Source organism: Propithecus coquereli, unplaced genomic scaffold (genome assembly GCF_000956105.1).
Source record: "Propithecus coquereli isolate 6110/MARCELLA unplaced genomic scaffold, Pcoq_1.0 Scaffold240, whole genome shotgun sequence".
Taxonomy (NCBI): domain Eukaryota; kingdom Metazoa; phylum Chordata; class Mammalia; order Primates; family Indriidae; genus Propithecus; species Propithecus coquereli.
This window is the reverse complement of record NW_012147953.1, coordinates 1977184-1995953: the sequence shown is the minus strand read 5'-3', so window position 1 is coordinate 1995953 and position 18770 is coordinate 1977184. Positions and strand designations below refer to the sequence as shown.

Sequence of the window (18770 nt, the reverse complement as noted above, 5' to 3'; positions counted from 1 at the left end):
TTTACGTTTTGGGAGGTTTCAGATTGCTGCTCCAATTTCTGAGCTTGAGATTGGTCTATTCAGATATTCTGTTACCTCTTGGGTGAACTTAGGGAGGTTGTATGTTTCCAGGAATTTGTCCATTTCCTCCTCGTTATATAGTTTTTGGGCATATAGGTTTTTGTAGTAATGAAAAATAATGTTTTGTATTTCCGTGGCATCTGTTATCACTTCTCCTTTTTCATTTTTGATTGAGTTTGTTGGAGACCTTTCTCTTTGGATTCTAGTCAATCTAGCCAGTGGGGTGTCAATTTTGTTTATCTTTTCAAAAAGCCAGCTGTTGGTTTTGTTAATCTTGCGTATAGTCCTCTTGTTCTCAATTTCGTTTAATTGTGCTTGGATCTTAGTTATTTCTTTTCTTCTATTTGAATTGGGATTGGTTAGCTCTTCCTTTTCCAAGTCCTTGATTCTATTTATTAGGTTGTCGATTTGTGAACTTTCTGTTTTTTTGGATATGAGCATTTATTGCTATTAGTTTTCCTCTCAGGAATGCTTTTGCTGTATCCCACAGGTTTTGATAGCTTGTTTCTCCATTATCATTTAGTTCGAAGAAGTTCCTGATTTCCCTCTGTATTTCCTCCTTGACCCAGGAGTTAGTCAACAATAGATTGTTTAATTTCCATGACTTTGTGAGGTGCTGAGTATTTCTGTTGGAATTGAACCTAATTTTAAACCACTATGGTCCGAGAAAGTACACAGTATAATTTCTATTTTTCTGAATTTGTTGAGGTCTGATTTGTGGCCTAGTATGTGGTCAATTTTGGAGAAAGTTCTGTGGGCTGATGAGAAGAATGTAAATTCAGCTTTATTTGGGTGGAATGTTCTGTAGAGATCTGTCAGACCCTTTTGTTCAAGAGCTCTGTTTAAGTTCATTATTTCTTTGCTTTTCTCTGTTTGGAAGATCTGTCCAGTTCATTCAGTGGAGTGTTGAAATCCCCTGTTATTATGGTGTTATTATTTATCATGTTGTTTAGATCAGACAAAGTTTGCTTTATGTAACTGGGTGCTCGTGTATTGGGTGCATAGATATTAAGGATTGTAAACTCTTCTTGTTGGATCTTCCCTTTCACCAATATATAGTGGCCATCTTTGTCTTTTTTTACTTTTTCTATTTTAAAGCTTATGTTATCTGAAAATAATATAGCTACCCCTGCTTTTTTTTGACTTCCATTCGCCTGGATGATAGTTTTCCATCCCTTGACCTTTAGTCTGAAGGCATCTTTGCGGATTAGATGCATTTCCTGTAGGCAGCAAATACTAGGCTTGTGGTTTTTTGTCCACTCTTCCAGCCTGTATCTTTTCAGAGGACAGTTCAGGCCATTCACATTTATTGATAGGATTGAGATTTGTGGTAGATTTCCATTCATATTGTTGTGTGAAATGCTGTTGTTTTGTTTTGCTCCTTGAGCCATCATGAAGTCCACGTTCTAGGCTTTAACTTTTGAATGATTTTACTTTGAAGAGTGTCTATTATGTTGTTCAGTGTGTAATGCAGGACTGAGTACTTCCTGTAGGGCTGGTCTGGTCTTTGCAAAATCTATCAGTAATTTCTTGTCTGGGAAATATTATATTACTCCCTCGTAGATGAAGCTTAATTTTGCCGGATAAAGAATTCTGGGTTGGGCATTATTCTGTTTAAGGAGATTAAGGATAGGGACCCAGTCCCTTCTGGCTTGTAGGGTTTCAGATGAGAAATCAGCAGTTAGTCTGATTGGCTTTCCTTTATAGGTTATTTGTTGCTTTCGTCTCACTGCTTGAAGAGTTGCTTCTTTCGTATTTACTTTGGTCAGTCTAATAACTATGTGACGTGGTGATTGCCTTTTCACATTGAGTCTCCCAGGAGTTCTGTGTGCTTCTTGTATCTGGATGTCCAGATTTCTGGCCAGGCCTGGCATATTTTCCTCCAGTATTCCATGAATTAAGTTTTCCAGCCCTTGAATATCTTCTTCTTCTCTCTCTGGAAGACCGATGATCCTAAGGTTCTGTTTCTTTACATAATCCCACATTTCTTGAAAGTTTTGGTCTTGTCTCTTGCTTCTGAGTTCTTTTTCTTCATCTGATTTGTTCAGCACGTAGACATTATATTCAAGCTCTGAGAATCTTTCCTCTGCATGATCCATTCTGTTCTTGAGGCTTTCCATTGTGTTTTGAAGTTCCCTGAATTCCTCCTTCATTGACAAAATTTCTGTTTGGTTTTTCCTTAGTATTTCAATTTCTTTGGAAAATTTTTCATTCATTTCCTGGATTGTTCTTGTGGTTTCTTTATGTTGGGATTCCATTTTCTCTTCTATTCTGTTCAGTTTCCTTACGATCCATAATCGGAATTCTTCCTCTGTCAGTTTATTCATAACATGTATGTTGGTATCTGTTGATGGAGATTGAATATTTTTTTTTTTTGGAGGTGACTTTTCTCTCTGATATTTCATGTTTCCTGTGTTCTTTCGCTGATTCTTTCTCATCAGGCTACTTTGTCAAGGACTGGAGGTGCTATGACTGGTTTATGAACTTAATTTTGGGGCTCCAAAGGGATGTTCCTTGGCCGAGCTGAAGAGATGTGCCCTGGTCTTTTGCTGTCTTGGTGGGGTTTTGGCCTGTTTTGTTATCTCTGGCCTGTTGTCTGCTCCCTCTGCTTACAGGGATTAGTGAGTTTCTTTTCCTTGCTTAGCTTTCCAGGAGTTGGGTCACTTTTGTGTGTTTGACTCTGCTATCGACTACTTGGTTGAGGTGGAAGGCGCTGGGTTTAGTTATTGAGGTTGCTCTTTCTTTTGTTGCTTGAATTTTTCGTGGAGGAGTCAGTTGTCAAGGTATTCCAGAACCTTTTAATTGAGCTCTAAAATCCCAAATGGGACATACAAAAGCCTGAGTCTTTGGGAAATGTTTTGCCACTCCCAAGGGCTACTTGAGCCTTGTTACCACTTAAGATGTGGTGAGAAGAGCAGCAGGAATCAGCGTGCCTGAGGCAGTATACTTCAGAAATTGCTTGATCTGTAGCTAGGAGAGAGCTGCTAATATGTTATTCAGGGGGGCTCATTAGGCACTCTTGTGGAGGAATTCCTAATGGGTGTGTCAATTGGTGCAATTGCTAAGGACTCTGGTCGAGATTTTCCTTCTCAGACCGCTAGCCCCTAAGATGACAGCAGCTTGGGCACCAAGTGCCAGCTTTTGTGTTATGTTCTTGTCAGGTGTTCAAAACTGATCAACTGTATCGCGCCAACAAACTGTTCCCTTTTGCTTAGATCCAAGGTCATACAGATTCAGGCTAGTCCTATGGGGAAAGTATTTTTTCTCATTTCTCCCTCCCTTCAGGGGCGGGCTCTGTCCTGGAGGGTTGTTGGAGGGGCATTGGCTGAGACTGTCACAAGGCCTGGCCTGAAAAACATCTTCTCTCTTTTCTTTCCTCCTCTGAGGGTGGGTTTTCACCTGCCAGAGGGGGAGATAACCCCCCAGACTGGGGGAAGGGCACTTCCTGGGGCTACTTGGCATCTCAGCTCAGGAAGTGGTGACCCTTATTATTCTGCCCCTTCAAGGGCATGGTTGACTAGCTGGTAAGAAGTACGCACTTCAGGGATGCTAGAGAAGCCCTGTCTAAGGCCCCTGAGGGACCCAGACCAGAAAGCAGCCGGTTCTGCTATTCCACCCCAGCAGATGTGGGGGTCAGTCCCTTTGGTACGCAATATCGGTGGTCAGATCTTAGTCAAGGGTCATCCACCACCCCTCCAGGGTCACAGTCCAGAGAACAGCTTCCCTTGTTCCTCTGCACTACCAAGGGTGGGGAACTAATTCTTTGGGAGGAGGCGCTGATTACCAAGTCACAGTGAAAATGAGGCTACAGGACCCCTCTGGGAAAACAGCCTCCTTCACTCTGTACTTGGCCCTTCCCATAGTGGAGTCTGTCCATTTGACCAGCAGCTCCGGCTACCAAGTTGCAGCAGAGAGGTGACCACGTGTCTCAGCTTGAAGAGTGGCCTCCTTGGTCACTAGACACTCTTAGGGGTGCGTGCTGGTGCAAAATAGCCCAGCTGTGGAGATTCAACAATCGGGCTGCTGCAGTCGTGGGTTTCAGATATACACACACACACATACACACTTGCAGAAAGAGAGTAAAAGGGAAGAAGAAAAGAAAGAGAAGGAAAGAAAAAAATGTATATATATATATATATATATATATACAAAAAAAATAAAAAGTAAGAATTAAGAGAAGTATATATATGGAAAAAAAGAAATACAAACAAAAACAAAAACAAAAACACGACCCTCTTACTCCGCCTGGAGGCAGAGGCAGGCCCTTTGGCGCGATGCGTGGAGGGGGGATCGAGTCGCCTGACAGAGGGGATGGTTATGTCGTCTTGGATCACAGCTCTACAAAAAATTTAAAAAAGAAAAAAAAAGTGACCCCTTTACTCCGCCTAGTGGCAGAGGCAGGCCCTTTAGCGCGGTTTGTGGTGGTTTTGAGGCGGGGAACCAGGGGGCGGGGTCGAGTCGCCTGGCAGAGGGGGTGGTTATGAGTCCCGATCACAGATCTACAAGCGGTCTCCCTCAGTTCACCCTCAGTTCCCTGTCACCTTTGCGGACAGCGCCGGCGACTGAATGGAACAGGGCCACCGGAGACCGCCTGGAAACTCAGCAGAAATACCGCTCTTTCTCCCTTTTCCACCCTTTCGAAGGTGGGGTTTGAGTCCCCGGCTGGGACAGACTGTCCGCAGATTTGGGAGAAAAAGTGGCTGCGCGCACTACTCTCCTCCTCTCTCCTCCTCGCAGGGCGCGACTAGCTCTGCCTCAGAGGCAGTGGCTCTGAGTCAGGCCGTTACACGGGCAACAAGCCCCCGGGGGGGGGGGCGGTCGCAGGCTTTGGGCTCCCTGAATGGCGGCTGCCCACCCACTGCTAGTCAGCGCTGGAGCCGACTGCACCAGGAGGGCATCTGGAGCCGGGGTCCGCCGTTGCTGTCTCCGGAGCTGTCTCCCAAGGCCGCCCGCTGAGCCCGCCGCCGACCCTACACATGGCAACTCTGGACCGATCCACGGGAGGACTCTGTGCTGTGTCCCTCCTAGCGCCTGCTGAACTTTCAGCGATTTCCACGTGTAGAGCTTCTTTTATGGAGTTCCCCTCCCGCGACTAGTCCTGGAGGTCTCCTGTGGCAAGAAGCTGCCTCCAAATTCTCCCCTGTGGGCTTGGGCAGTGTCCGATCCGGGAAGCGCCCGCTTGGGTCAGTCCCTCCCCTCCGATGCTGACCCGGCACCGTGCTCCGGGAATTCAAAATGGACCCTGCTCCTGTCTCGGCTCCCCACCGCTTGTCGGTCTGTGCTCCCGCTTCGCACTGACTTCTGGCACTTCCCTGCCTGCGTGGGAGTGGGGTTTGGTAAAGGAAGAGTCGTCTTCCTGTGAGTCAGATCTCACTGCCTGGGCCAGCCCGCCACCGGGCGCGGCTGTCCCGCGCTGTTCTCTCCACTGTTTGACCCGCACTCTCTGGTATTTGCGGGCACTTCTCCAATTCACCTTTTTTTTCTGCAGTACTGCTTGTCCCTCGCTGCTTCTCTGTAGATTCACGAAGCTGATCCTGTGGGGGAGCGCCTCACTGGCATGTGGGTGTCCGTGTTCTTCACCTCCCACTCTGGGAGCAGAGAGCCAGGAGGTCACCCCTAATCCGCCATTTTCGAGAACCCACATGCTTAGGTTTTTGTGGTGAGAATGTTTAAAATCTATTCTTCAAGCATTTTTGAAATATACAGTACATTATTAACTGTAGTCACCATGCTGTGCAATAATAGATCACTAAAACTTATTTTGCCTGCCTAATTGAAATTTTGTACTGTATGACCAACATCTCCCCTTTCTCCATCGCTTCTCTCTCCCCAGCCTTTAGTAAACACCATTTTACTCTCTATTTCTATAAGTTGAACATTTTTAGATTCCATGTAGAAGTGAGATCATGCAGTATTTATCTTTTTATGCCTGGCTTATTTTACTTAGCATAACGTCCTCCAGCTTCATCAATGTTGTCTCAGATGATAGAATTTCCTTCTTTTTAGAAGCTGAATATTATTCCATTGTGTATGTATACCACACTCCCTTATCCATTCATCTGCTGTGGGACCCTCATGTTGCTTCCACACCTTGGCTGTTTGTGGATAGTGCTACAGCAATGCTGACCCTGGGAGTGCAGCTCTCTCTTCAACACGCTGATTTCAATACCTTTGAATATATACCCAGAAGTGAGATTACTAGATCATATGGTAATGCTATTTTTACTTTTTTTGAGGAAGCTCCATACTGTTTTCCATAATGTCTTTACTAATTTACATTTCCATGTATCCAGGTTCTTTAATATATTTTTTTATTTTAGCATATTATCGGTGTACAAATGTTTAGGTTCCATACGTTGCCTTTGTCCCATCCAAGTCAGAACTACAAGCGTGTCCATTCCCCAGATGGTGCACACCATACCCATTAGGTATGAATATCCCCATCTCCTTCTCCCCGCTCCCATCTGCCTGACACCTGATGAATGTTACTACCATATGTGCACTTAAGTGTTGATCAGTTAATACCTATTTGATGGTGAGTACACGTGGAGCTTGTTTTTCCATTTTTGTGATACTTCACTTAGTAGAATGGGCTCCAACTCCATCCAGGATGATAAAATCTAGTGACCTTTCTGTGCCTCATATTCTTTGACTTAGTCTGTACATTTTATTAGGTAATAGCTAGACTCATTAAAACAACTTTGGCTATGCATTCAGGTCTTTTCTATGAATACCAATATATTAGAAATTAATTTCTCCCCAATAATTGGAAAATGAGAATTAGGAATGTTTTGATTAAACTTTGTTTTTTGCATTGCATGTTAAGTTAATTGGATGAACTCTGACATAAGAATCTTTGTCTAATAATGTTTCCACGTCCCCTCAGAACTCTGTGATGGTGCCAAATGCAAGGATATAAAAGGCAAGAGTTCTACTAAGTATGTGTAAATTAAAGGCAAATGAAATTAACTTCATTTTTGATTATTTTACCTGAAATATGAGTTGACCCAAAATATGTTATGCATACTTTTCTACAGCTGCAAAATTCATAATAATTTTTATTTTTTTGCTATATGCATTGCTGATTTTATTTTTTTATATTTTTATTTCAGAATATTATGGGGATACAAACATTTTGGTTACATACAATGCCTTTGCCTCGACCAAGCCAGGGCTACAAGTGTGCTCCACATCCATTAGTTATGAGTTTACACACCCCACCACCGCCTCCCACCTGAACGGCACCTGATGAATATTACTTCCATGTGAGCTCCTTAGTGTTGGTCAGTTAGTACCAATTGATGGCGAGTACATGTGGTGCTTGTTTTTCCATTCTTGTGATACTTCACTTTGAAGGATGGGCTCCAGCTCTATCCAGGATAATATAAGAGGTGCTAGTTCACCATTGTTTTTTGTAGTTGAGTAGTATTCCATGGTATACATATACCACATTTTATTAATACACTCATGTATTGGTGGGCACTTGGTTGTTTCCACATCTTTGCAATTGTGAATTGTGCCGCCATAAACATTTTAGTGCAGATGTCTTTATTATACAATGTCTTTTTTTCTTTTGGGTAAATGCCAAGTAGAGGGATTGCTGGATCAAATGGTATTTCTATTTTTAGCTCTTTGAGCTATCTGCAAATTACTTTCCACAGGGGTTGTACTAATTTGCAGTACCACCAGTAGAGTATGAGTTTTCCTCTCTTTCCACCAGTAGAGTATGAGTTTTCCTCTCTTTCCACATCCACACCAGCACTTGTTGTTTTGGGACATTTTGATAAAGGCCATTCTCGCTGGAGTTAGGTGACATCTCATTGTGGTTTTGATATGCATTTCGTTAATGATTAGAGATGTTGAGCATTTTTTTTTATATGTTTGCTGGCCATTATTCTGTCTTCTTTTGAAAAGTTTTGGTTCATGTCCTTTGTCCACTTTTTGATAGGGTTGTTTGATTTTTTCTTGTTAATTTTCTTAAGTACTTCTTATTGTCAGCCCTTTATTGGATGTGTAGCATGCAAATATTTTCTCCCATTCTGTAGGTTGTCTATTTGCTCTAATGATAGGTTTTTAATTTGATCAGGTCCCATTTATTTATTTTTCTTGCTGCCGTGATTGCTTTGGGGGTCTTCTTCATAAATTCTTTGCCTAGGCTCATGTCTATAAAAGTTTTCACAACATTTTCTTCTAGAATTTTTAAGGTTTCACAACTTAGGTTTAAGTCTGTTATCCATTGTGAGTTGATTTTTGTGAGGAGGTGGGATGTGGGGATCCAGTTTCAATCTTCTGCATGTGATTATCCAGTTTCCCCAGCATCACTTATTGAATAGAGATTCTTTCCCCCAATGTATATTTTTGTCTGCTTTGTCAAAGATTAGATGACAATATGAGGATGGTTTTATATCTGGGTTCTCAGACCTGTTCCAAAGGTCTATATCTCTGTTCTTGTGCCAGTACCATGCTGTTTTGGCTACTGTAGCCTTGTAGTAAAGCTTAAAGTCTTGTAGACTGATGCCTCCCAATTTGTTCTTTTTGCTTAAGATTGCTTTTGCTATATGGGGTCTTCTCTGGTTCCATATGAAGTGTAGAATTATTTTTTTCTAGATCTGTGAAAAATGATGCTGATATTTTAATAGGGATTTCATTGAATCTATAGATCACTTTGGGTAGTATAGACATTTTAACAATGTTGATTCTGCCAACCAATGACCATGGTATGGTTTACCACCTGGTTATATCCTCTGCTATTTCCTTCCTCAGTGTTTCATAGTTCTCCCTTTAGAGGTCTTTCACCTCCTTAATTAAATATATTCCTAGGTATTTTATTTTCTTTCTTGTTATTGTGAAGGGTATTGAGTCCTTGATTTGGTTCTCAGTTTGACTATTGTTGGCGTATAGGAATGCTACTGATTTGTGTACATTGATTTTGTAACCTGAGACTTTGCTAACTTTGTTTATCAATTACAGTAGTCTCATGCCAGAATCTTTGGGATTTTTTAGATATAAGATCATATTGTCAGGAAGGAGTGATAGTTTTACCTCTTCTGGCCCCATTTTGATGCCCTTGATTTCCTTCTCTTGTCTGATTTCTCTGGCTAGGACTTCCAGCCCTATGTTGAATAGAAATGGTGATGGAGGGCAACCTTGTCTGGTTCCAGTTCTAATTGGGAATGTTTTCAATTTTTTCTTGTTCAGTATGATGTTGACTGTGGGTTTGCAATATATGGCTTTTATCATTTTTCAGAAATTCCTATCTATGCCTATTTTCTTTAGTGTTCTTATCATAAAAGGGTGCTGAAATTTGTCAAATGCTTTTTCTGCATCTATTGAGAGGATCATATGGTCTTTATTTTTACTTCTATTTATGTGTTAAATCACATTTATATATTTGCATATGTTGAACCATCCCTGCATCTCTGGGATGAAGCCCACTTGATCGTGATGCTTCCTTCGTGGCCCTTGGAAGAAACTGACCCTACCAACACCTTGATTTTAGACTTCTAGGCTTCAGAACCATGAGAAAGAAAATTTATGTTGTGCAAGCCACCCAATCTGTGTACTCTGTTACAGTAGCCCTAGCAAAGTAATACACCCAGCTTGATATCCAGCTGGTAAGTAATCTCCAGGTTGGTGGCCATGACCTTTGTCTATACTGATAAATCAGTATATGCTATGATGGTTGTTAACATTTTGAATATTACCATGATAATGCCTATCATGTGGAGACTTTTAAAGTACCTGGTACAGTACATCCTATATTATAGGCACTCAATAAATCAATGATCCCTGACCATTTTGGAACCAGGGACCGGTTTCATGGAAGACAGTTTTTCCACGGACCCAGGGTAGGGAATGGTTTTGGGATGATTCTAATGCATTACATTTATTGTGCACTTTATTTCTATTATTATGACATTGTAATATATAATGAAATAATTATACAACTCACCATAATGCAGAATCAGTGGGAGCCCTGAGCTTATTTTCCTGCAACTAGGTGGTCCCATCTGGGAGTGACAGGAGACTGTGACACCCTCAGTGTGTTGCTTATGTCCAGTCTAGTCTGTAATCTCATTTTGGTTGCTGTCACTGCAGAAAAATCTGCTTCAAAAAGATAGGATGTTGGAAATGGAAGCAGGATTTTCAATGCTTTTGTGGCAATCTCAGGATATTCTGCCTTGACTTTAATCCAGAATGTATGAGATTTGAAGTTGTCTCAAACATACTTTTAAGGCCACTGACATTTGCAATCTCAAGCAGTTGATCCTCTTCTAGTATGGACAAAGTTGATTCTCCTGGCTTATTCAGAAATGGGTCTTGGATCCATTCCTTCCCAGCTCAGGGGTCTTTTGTGGTGGAAGTAATGCTCAAACTCTTTTGAAAGCTAAGATAGGTGATCATGCACCAGCTGCGAGAAAGAAGGCCCTGGCTCAGTCTCTTTCAAAATCTCTACTAATGTTTGAAACATGTCAAAAATCACAACGTTCACTCGTCATTCCCAGAATTCCAGTTTGGCTTTGAATGCAACCACTTTATCTGCTGACTTGAACACAGTCGCCATTCTCCCCTGAAGTGACAGATTGAGTTTGTTGAGCAGGTTGAATATGTCACACAAGTAAGCAAGTTTTGCAACCCATTCTCTGTCACTGAAATGTGCTGCCAGTGGTGACTGTTTTTCTAAAATAAATCTCTGTGAAAAAAAAAGAATAATAAAAGAAAGAAATCTCTGGAGTGGCTCTTATAACTCAAAAACTCTGGCCAGCGATCTACTTTTAGAGAGCCATCTCACTTCTGTGTATGAGAGGACATGTGTGCTGTGTGTCCATCTCCTCACAGACCTGGGCAAACAGACATGAGTTAAAGGCATGTACTTTAATGTGGTTGATACTTTTAATCAAATCCTGCAAAATATTGTTAGTTCAGGTGACATTTTTTGGCTAGCTAGCATTTCTCTATGGATGACACAGTGCGTAGACTCATATCCAGAAGCGACCTCCTTGACCAGAGTAGTGAAACCAGAAAGCTGTCCAGTCATGGCAGCCATTCTGTCCATGCATATATCGACACAAAATGAGCAATTCAGTTTTCCTGATATGTAATCATTCAAAGACTTTAATAGTTCTGCAGCTGTGGTGTTGGTTGGCAACAAAAGTGCACATAACACATCCTCATGCACATCATCCTGAAAAATATATCGCACAAAAACAAGCTTTGTTGCTTTGTTGTCAACATCTGTAGACTCGTCAACCTGGATTGCATACCACAGTGATTCATTAATCCTCTCTAACAATTGTGCCTCAATATCTTCTGCTATTTCATCAATTCATCTAGTTATGGTACTAGCTGAAAGAGGAGCATGTGCCACCTTTTGAACTGCAGCCTTTCCTAAAAGTTCACAGCAAATGTCCTTAGCAGCAGGCAGGATCAGCTCTTAACCAATAAAAGGGCTTCTTGGCTTTAGCAATGCAGTTAGCCACTAAGAATGATGTTCTCAGTGTAGACACATTTGATGAAGTTGTGGCCTTCAATAATTGCTTCTGTTCTTCTTGTTCACATTTTTTTTTCTTTTGAAAAACTCCAGAGGCTTGTCTTTTAATGCAGGGTGCTTGGTCTCCATGTGGCGAAGCAGTTTTAAGGTTTCATGGCTTCACCGGACAGCCGGTCTCCACATATTACACAAAGCGGGCTTGGAGAACGTGAATTACCTGTTGTAATGAACCCCTGGTTTAAGTAGGACTCTCGGTATTTTCTTTTAAATGTAGCTTTCATTTTGTTGGTAGTTTTAGTCTTCTGCTGTCTCATCATTGGATCTTTCCCCCTTTTCAAAGAAGCTCTCCAGTGTCTTTTGTTATTTATTCATTTTTGCTAAGGTTAGCTTATGGGTTTATCAAAACTAACTGAGACAAGTGTGCAGTGCAGGAAAGAGACGTGAATGGAAGTGGTAATAAAATAATGGGCAGGCCATGCACAGAGTAAAATAAGTGTTGGATTCTGACTTAAAGCCTGCCACCAGATATAGCTGTGCAATTCTGACTTAAGGCCTGTCACCAGAGACAGCTTAATTGTCACTTGCTACTCACTGAGAGGGTTTTGATATGTCTGCTAGCAATTGATTTATTATGGTCTCTGTGAAGTGAAACCTCTCTGCTAATAATAATCTGTGTTTGCAGCTGCTCCCCAGCACTAGCATCACTGCATCAGCTCCACCTCACATCCTCAGGCATTAGATTCTCATAAGGAGTGCACAATCTCGATTCCTCACAGGCACAGTTTATAGTAGGTTTCGTGCTCCTAAGAGAATCTAACGCCACTGCTGATCTGAGAGGAGATGGAACTCAGGCGGTGATGTGAACAATGGGGAGCAGCTGTAAATACAGATGATGCTTCACTGGCTTGCCCAACACCCACCTCCTCCTGTGTGGCCCAGTTCCTAACAGGCCACGTACCAGTGCTGGTCTGCAGCCCAGGGGTTGGGAACTGCAGCAATAAATTATATTAATAGTACTTATAATTTTATTATTATTAAGTGTAGGTTAAGTCAGTTACTATAAACTTATGCCAAATAACACATCTTTTCCCAAGCGAACATCTAAGGAAATTAAATCTATAGGGTATGTTTGGGTGGTTTACATAAGAATGGAAGAGTTGGAAAAGGATGGGAGTATTTGATAAGCTGTATGTCAACTGGGTATTTGTCCTTTTAAAAAGTGAATAGAACCACTGATACTAGAGGAAAGACCATCTTTGAAACTTTTAACTCTGTGCTTCTGTGTAACAACTTTGACTGATTAAATAAGAAAGCTATTAGCTCCCCAGAGAACAGGACCTTCTTTCATGAGAATATGAGGAGCCCCAATTGTTCAGTAGAGGACAACTTGGTTTGCATTACATTCTTGGCAAGACTATAAGTTTCTGAAAAGCTGCCTCAATTCCACATGTGGATAACTATATGGCGCATGGTGAATATTGAGCCGTTAGTATCTCAAAGCACTTTTAGAACATTAGCTAAAAATTAAAGCCTTTTGTAAAGGCATATACTTAGTGCATATAAACATTAGAAACAATGTAATTGTATGCAATGTAATATAATTGTGATTGCAAAGGTATTTTCACTTCCAGTGAAGGAGGGAATATGAGCTTGCTCATCTTATATTTGATATGGCAGCACCTTTTGACAATTGGCTCATCTCCAGAGCTGTTACTTGTTAATGTTCCTAAATGTGCTGCTATCATCACTGTCTAATAACAGAACATTCTGCAGCCATATGAAGTATCAAAATTGAACTGTGAGAAAACATACTGTCCTGACTTTTGAACTTCCTATAGAAGAAAAAAAAGAACTGAACCAAGTCATAATTATTAGTTATTTATTTAAGTATGTCTGATAGGCCATCTATACACATTGGCAAACCAGGGCAATTGTTTGCTCATTAAGAAGTTTGGAACCAGAAAAGAAATTTCTACTAAATCTTAGGCTGCTTCCATTAACCCCATTTTGGGCACATATTTATCTTTTCAAAAAGTTTTGTCTTACTCCTTATGTTTTTATATGGCTCATATATGAAATAAGTTTTTAGGTAAGTTCCATTCTTGTAAGTAGCTTTCTTCAGTCTGCATTGAAATTTAGCTGTTGAGAAAAATAATTGTGCATAAAGTCTTCAGAGTTTTTCTGGGAAGGTGCAAGGTAAATGTGAAATATTTGTTTAAATGAGGACTTTTAAACCTTTCTCTTTGGTTTCTGTGGTTCTTCTGCAGGGAATACCCGCTATTTTGTATTAAGAAGTGTACATTTAGCCACTTTATGGTATTTCAAATGATTGGTAATGTTGACCCAAATTTACCTAATTACTTTTTTTGCAAGAGTTGTGTTAACCTTTCACAATGGCAAGTATCTCTCTCTGCCTCCTAAATATTTTATTAAATCTAGGTCCTATGTCTGCCACACTGTAAGAGTATCATGTGGAAAATCACAGAAAATTAGACTTGCTGATGTATTGTTGAGTTGATACTCAATAGAATTATATTAAAAATCTGTCTTCAATGATTACTTTCTCCAAGGTCATAGATTCCAGCTTTTGTAATGCGCATCATCAAATATTTTTTCTTGTATTACTTGGTAAAATGATATATTTCAGATCTGGCAGATAAGATATGGCTTATTGAGGCCAAATTGGTCAGATTAAAAAAGGTAATTCAGGTACCATATAGGTATATATTTCAAAGTGGTTGGTTTATATTCATACTAAATATTAAAAAACTATATTTATCCAACTATGCATAGCAGGGACAGGATACAATGCTCATAGGACTAACAGCAGTGGGGTAAATCAAACAAAATCCAGTAATGATAGCATTGTACTTAAAAGTAAAAAAGTGTCTATTGACTGAATGACTCTAAAATATAGCATAAATTTTGAACATATTAAAGAAATTGAAGAATTACATGTAAAATCTCAAATAATGTAAAAAATGTAGAAAAAAGAAATATGGGGGCATACTTCTTAAACATATCAAAACTATAAACTGAATACAGAACATACAGTCCTGCCATAGGGCTCATAAATATTTTGAATTTCTGTGTGATCCTTCTTGTCTGCAGAAGTTATAGTTTATTCATTTATAATGAGGAAAGAAATTCTTTAAATGTATGGGTCCAATTTTGAGTCATAATTGCAAATAATCTACTAAGCTTAAACACTTAGCAGATTTTTTAAAGGTACAAAATTGAAGGCAATTTCTTCCAACTATTCATTTTTGAACTCTGAGTCTTAGTTAAAGCTGCATTGCTAAGCTACAGTCAACTCTATCATTCAAATGGGAATTATCACAACATTCTAATTGTAAGTACCTGTGAAATAAACAAAACTGTTTATCTTTTAACATTCAAATAATGTGAAGAAAAATAACTTACTTTTTCACTTAAGCCAAATGCTTTAACATTCTATTTCTTTTTCTAATTACTGATAAAGTACTGGTAAAATAAGTAATGGCATATCATTGTGATGGAAGGCTCTGAAGATCACTGAAAATAATGGAGTAGATCTATATTTCCAGTATGAAAGCAAATGGTAGATTAACATATATTGTATAACTAGTGGTTTAAGCAAAGCTTAAAAAGACTCCCTTTTCTATGACAGTTATCTTTGTGCGTGCTATCATTTTTCTAGAAAAAAATCTAGAAATCTCTAATGAAAAGCTAGGCTGTAGATTTGGGTGAGGAAAATTTCACTGTTAATTTTCTATTCTTATGCCATGTTTGATATTTTTACTAGTGCTGGTATTTTACTTTTATAATTTAAAATATGAATTTGATTTTTTTAAAGGTCAGTTGGTTTTCTTACACCTTACTTTCTCAAAGTTGTACCCTGGGTTGGGAGGTTTAAAACAACAGACACTTAACCTACACCAGGTTACACAAAAAAGCAGAAGATATTTTCTCATTTTTTTAAATCCTTTATTTCTGCTATTCTCTGTGTGTTGGCTTTATTCCAACTCTTACAATGTTGTGAAGGAGACAGCTGCTGCAGCATTCAGGCTTATATCCTCATAGCTTTACCACTAGGCACAAAAGAGCTCTTCTTCCCAGGCACATGAAGGAATTCTCATTATCCCAGCTGGTGTCACTTGCCAAAGTTCTGGAGCAACTCCTGACACAAGGAGTGGTGTTAGCAAACATGTATGGCTTGATTGCCACAAGAACCAAAGACAATTATTATGGCAAAGACAGCACAACTAGAGCAGAAGAGAGAAGCCTGTTTCTCAAAGAAGAGAGAGGTACGAGAAAGCAGAAAGCTCAACATACAGACGCGACACTCTTTGGGAAATGTACTTAGATATTGTTGTGATAAAGTATAAATTCATTTAAATGTGTTACAAATCAGTAGCTACTACTGATTTCGTCATTATTGATTGTCATTTATAAAGTGACCTTTGGTCATTATAGATATTTTTCAGATATTAGATGCAAAAAATATAAGTTCCTTTTTGTAGGAGGAAATAATTTTATTAACATTAGAAACTTCTTCATGTTTAAAAGACCTGAGAACACTGGTTGAGATCTGAACTAGGTTCTTGGCAGTATTAATGAAAAGTAGGTACAGATTGGGGAGAGATTTTGGTGGTAGAAAGTAGAGAAATTGGAAACTGCCAATTTGGGGACAGAGAAGAAGAAAGAGTAAAAATTACATTGTACCAATGTCCTACTAATTATTTTAAGGACTTCACAATGAAATAAGAGTGCCAAAATATATGACAGGGAAGTACCAAATGTAGTAAGAGCTATTTTGTCTTGCTGCTTTTTACTTCACTCAATCCACTTATGCTGAATTGATACATCTTTTATTATTATTTATTTAAAACAAGAGAGTTACTGTGTAAAAGACAGTATGGAAATGGCAAACCTAGGGAGAAATGATCAGAATATGCAGATGGGAGCAGGACTTTTGGATTTGGATTTGGTTTCTGCAAAGACCATTTTCTGTAGCAAATGCTTGATGGTACAATCGAAATGGTTTTGGAAGAACAATGCTAAGAAAATCCCACTATCATCCGAGTACAAGAAAGAGTGATTTAATATTGATTCTGTGTCCTGGTGCTGCTGTTTTTGTCAGATAGTGAGAACTGCACTTGTGAGTAAACTGAGGTACTAAGAGAGATTGAAGAGGATGGAGGGTCAGCTATTACATCTGAAAATGTTCTTCACTGTAAGAAACCTCACCATCATCATGAACAACACGGTCATTTTGTGTACACCTACTGTCTGACATAGCTCCAAGTTTTCTGGAATGAATTTGAATTGCCCTTTGCTTGCAACAAGGAAATTCATTAGGGGGAAATATGTCATCGGTCTCTGTTTCCTAATATAACTTAGTAAATCCCAGCCCATATAAATCATGGTTAAGTCAATGTTTAATATTTATTGGCCCAAAGATAAAGCAATCATATTAGAGCACATTCTAATAAAGGATGTGTCCTGGGACTGCCTAATCTGGGCTCTGTAATCTTCTTTGAAAATGGTATGTTCAGTCTTTTCTTGACAAATTCTTTAAGGAACTGTTTATTTCAGTATTTCAAAGAAAGCCAACAAAAGAAATTTTAGTCTTCCATTATTAAATTTTCTCCTTACTGTAGTAGCTGCGATAAAAAATGATGACTCATTGAATTGGGAGTGGGAGTCAGAGCTCTCATCTTGGCACAATAGGGGAAACTAGGGGTGACCCTGCAGGCACTTGCCCCAGGCACACACTAGTAAGATGTGGCCAGACTGACCTGAGGTTCCCAGGGACCCTCACTCAACACCTGCACTTGCCCAGACCAAGGCTCAGAGGTGATCATGGCTCCCATGGGCTGGCAGCCCTGTAGGAGTAAGGAAGGAAGAGTGAGCAAAGGGGAAACATAAGGAAGGAAGGAAAGACAAGGAGGAAGTGCAGCTGGTGCACTTTGCCACCAGCTGCAACTTCCTGCACTGGACTAGTGCAGTCAAGAGATCAAGCCTGTGGGAACTCTTGGGAAGGAAACCTTCTCTCAGAATAAGTATGCTAAGTGAAAGAAACGAGGCCAAAAAGACAATACAGCATGATCTCACTTATATGTAGAATCTGAAAGAGTAGAACTCGAGGCAGAGAGTAGAATGGCGGTTACCAGGGGTTGGGTAGGGTAAGGGTGTTGGGGAGATGTTGGTCAAGGGAACAAAGTTCCATCTAGTTTGGTGGAATATGTTCAAGAGATCTATTGTGCAACATAACAATGCACTTTATACTTGAAAATTGCTAAGAGAGCAGATTTTAAATGTTTTCAACACACCAAAAAAACAAGTATGTGTGGCAATGAATATGTTAATTAGCTTGATTTAGCCATTCCAAAATGTATACATAGATCAAAACATCATGTTATACACCATAAATATATACATTTTTATTTTTCAATTAAAAAAAGAATCAGAAAATCAAACAAACAAAAATAAGCATACAGTAGAACTAGAAAAGACAACAAACAACCAAAAGTCATCTGAAATTTTGATGGGCCCTCTAATAAACCCAGGACAAAATTAGAGATCACCGTTCAAGCCTAAGTTTTCCTAAGACTGCTGCAAAGATGTTTGATGTAAAGGCTTGGGCTGAGCATGTGCGAAATGGGCCGCAAGGGACCCATATGTCTTCCTTACAGCAGTTCTTTTGGCCTTTACTCTGCTGTTTCTGGCAAGTCTGTACTGTCCTGCAAATTAGCCAGCATGATGAAGGCCAAAGGAAAAGAGCAAAAGAAGAAACAAAAAGGTCAAGAAAATATGCATCACAAAAGCTAAATAACTAAAAGAGGATTAAAACTGGAGCAAAATCGTTTGGAAAATTATGCAGCTTTAGAAGGACTCACTCCGTTTTCTTCTTTGGATGTTATGACAGCATTATTTAGTAAGAGAAGTCTAACCATATGGGAGAATCATGGTAGTTCTTACCTCGTATTGTAATAACTTCTAGTCTTTGGTGTCAAAGTTCATTGGTGTCTGTTGACAGTTATTTTACATTAGCATTTATTAGACAACTAGTTCTTTTTTTTTTATTTTTTATTTATTTTTTTTATTTCAGCATATTATGGGGGTACAGATATTTATGTTACTTATGTTGCCCTTACCCCCCCCAAGTCCGAGTTTCAAATATGTCCATCCTTCGGGTGGTGCGCATTGCACTCTTTGTGTATGAAAATACCCGTCC

General features: G+C 39.6%; 1 pseudogene; it reads left to right on the top strand.

Moving 5' to 3' along the window:
* Positions 1-18156: 18156 nt before the first annotated feature.
* Positions 18157-18383, top strand: LOC105811828 (annotated as a pseudogene).
* The last annotated feature ends 387 nt before the right edge of the window (positions 18384-18770 follow it).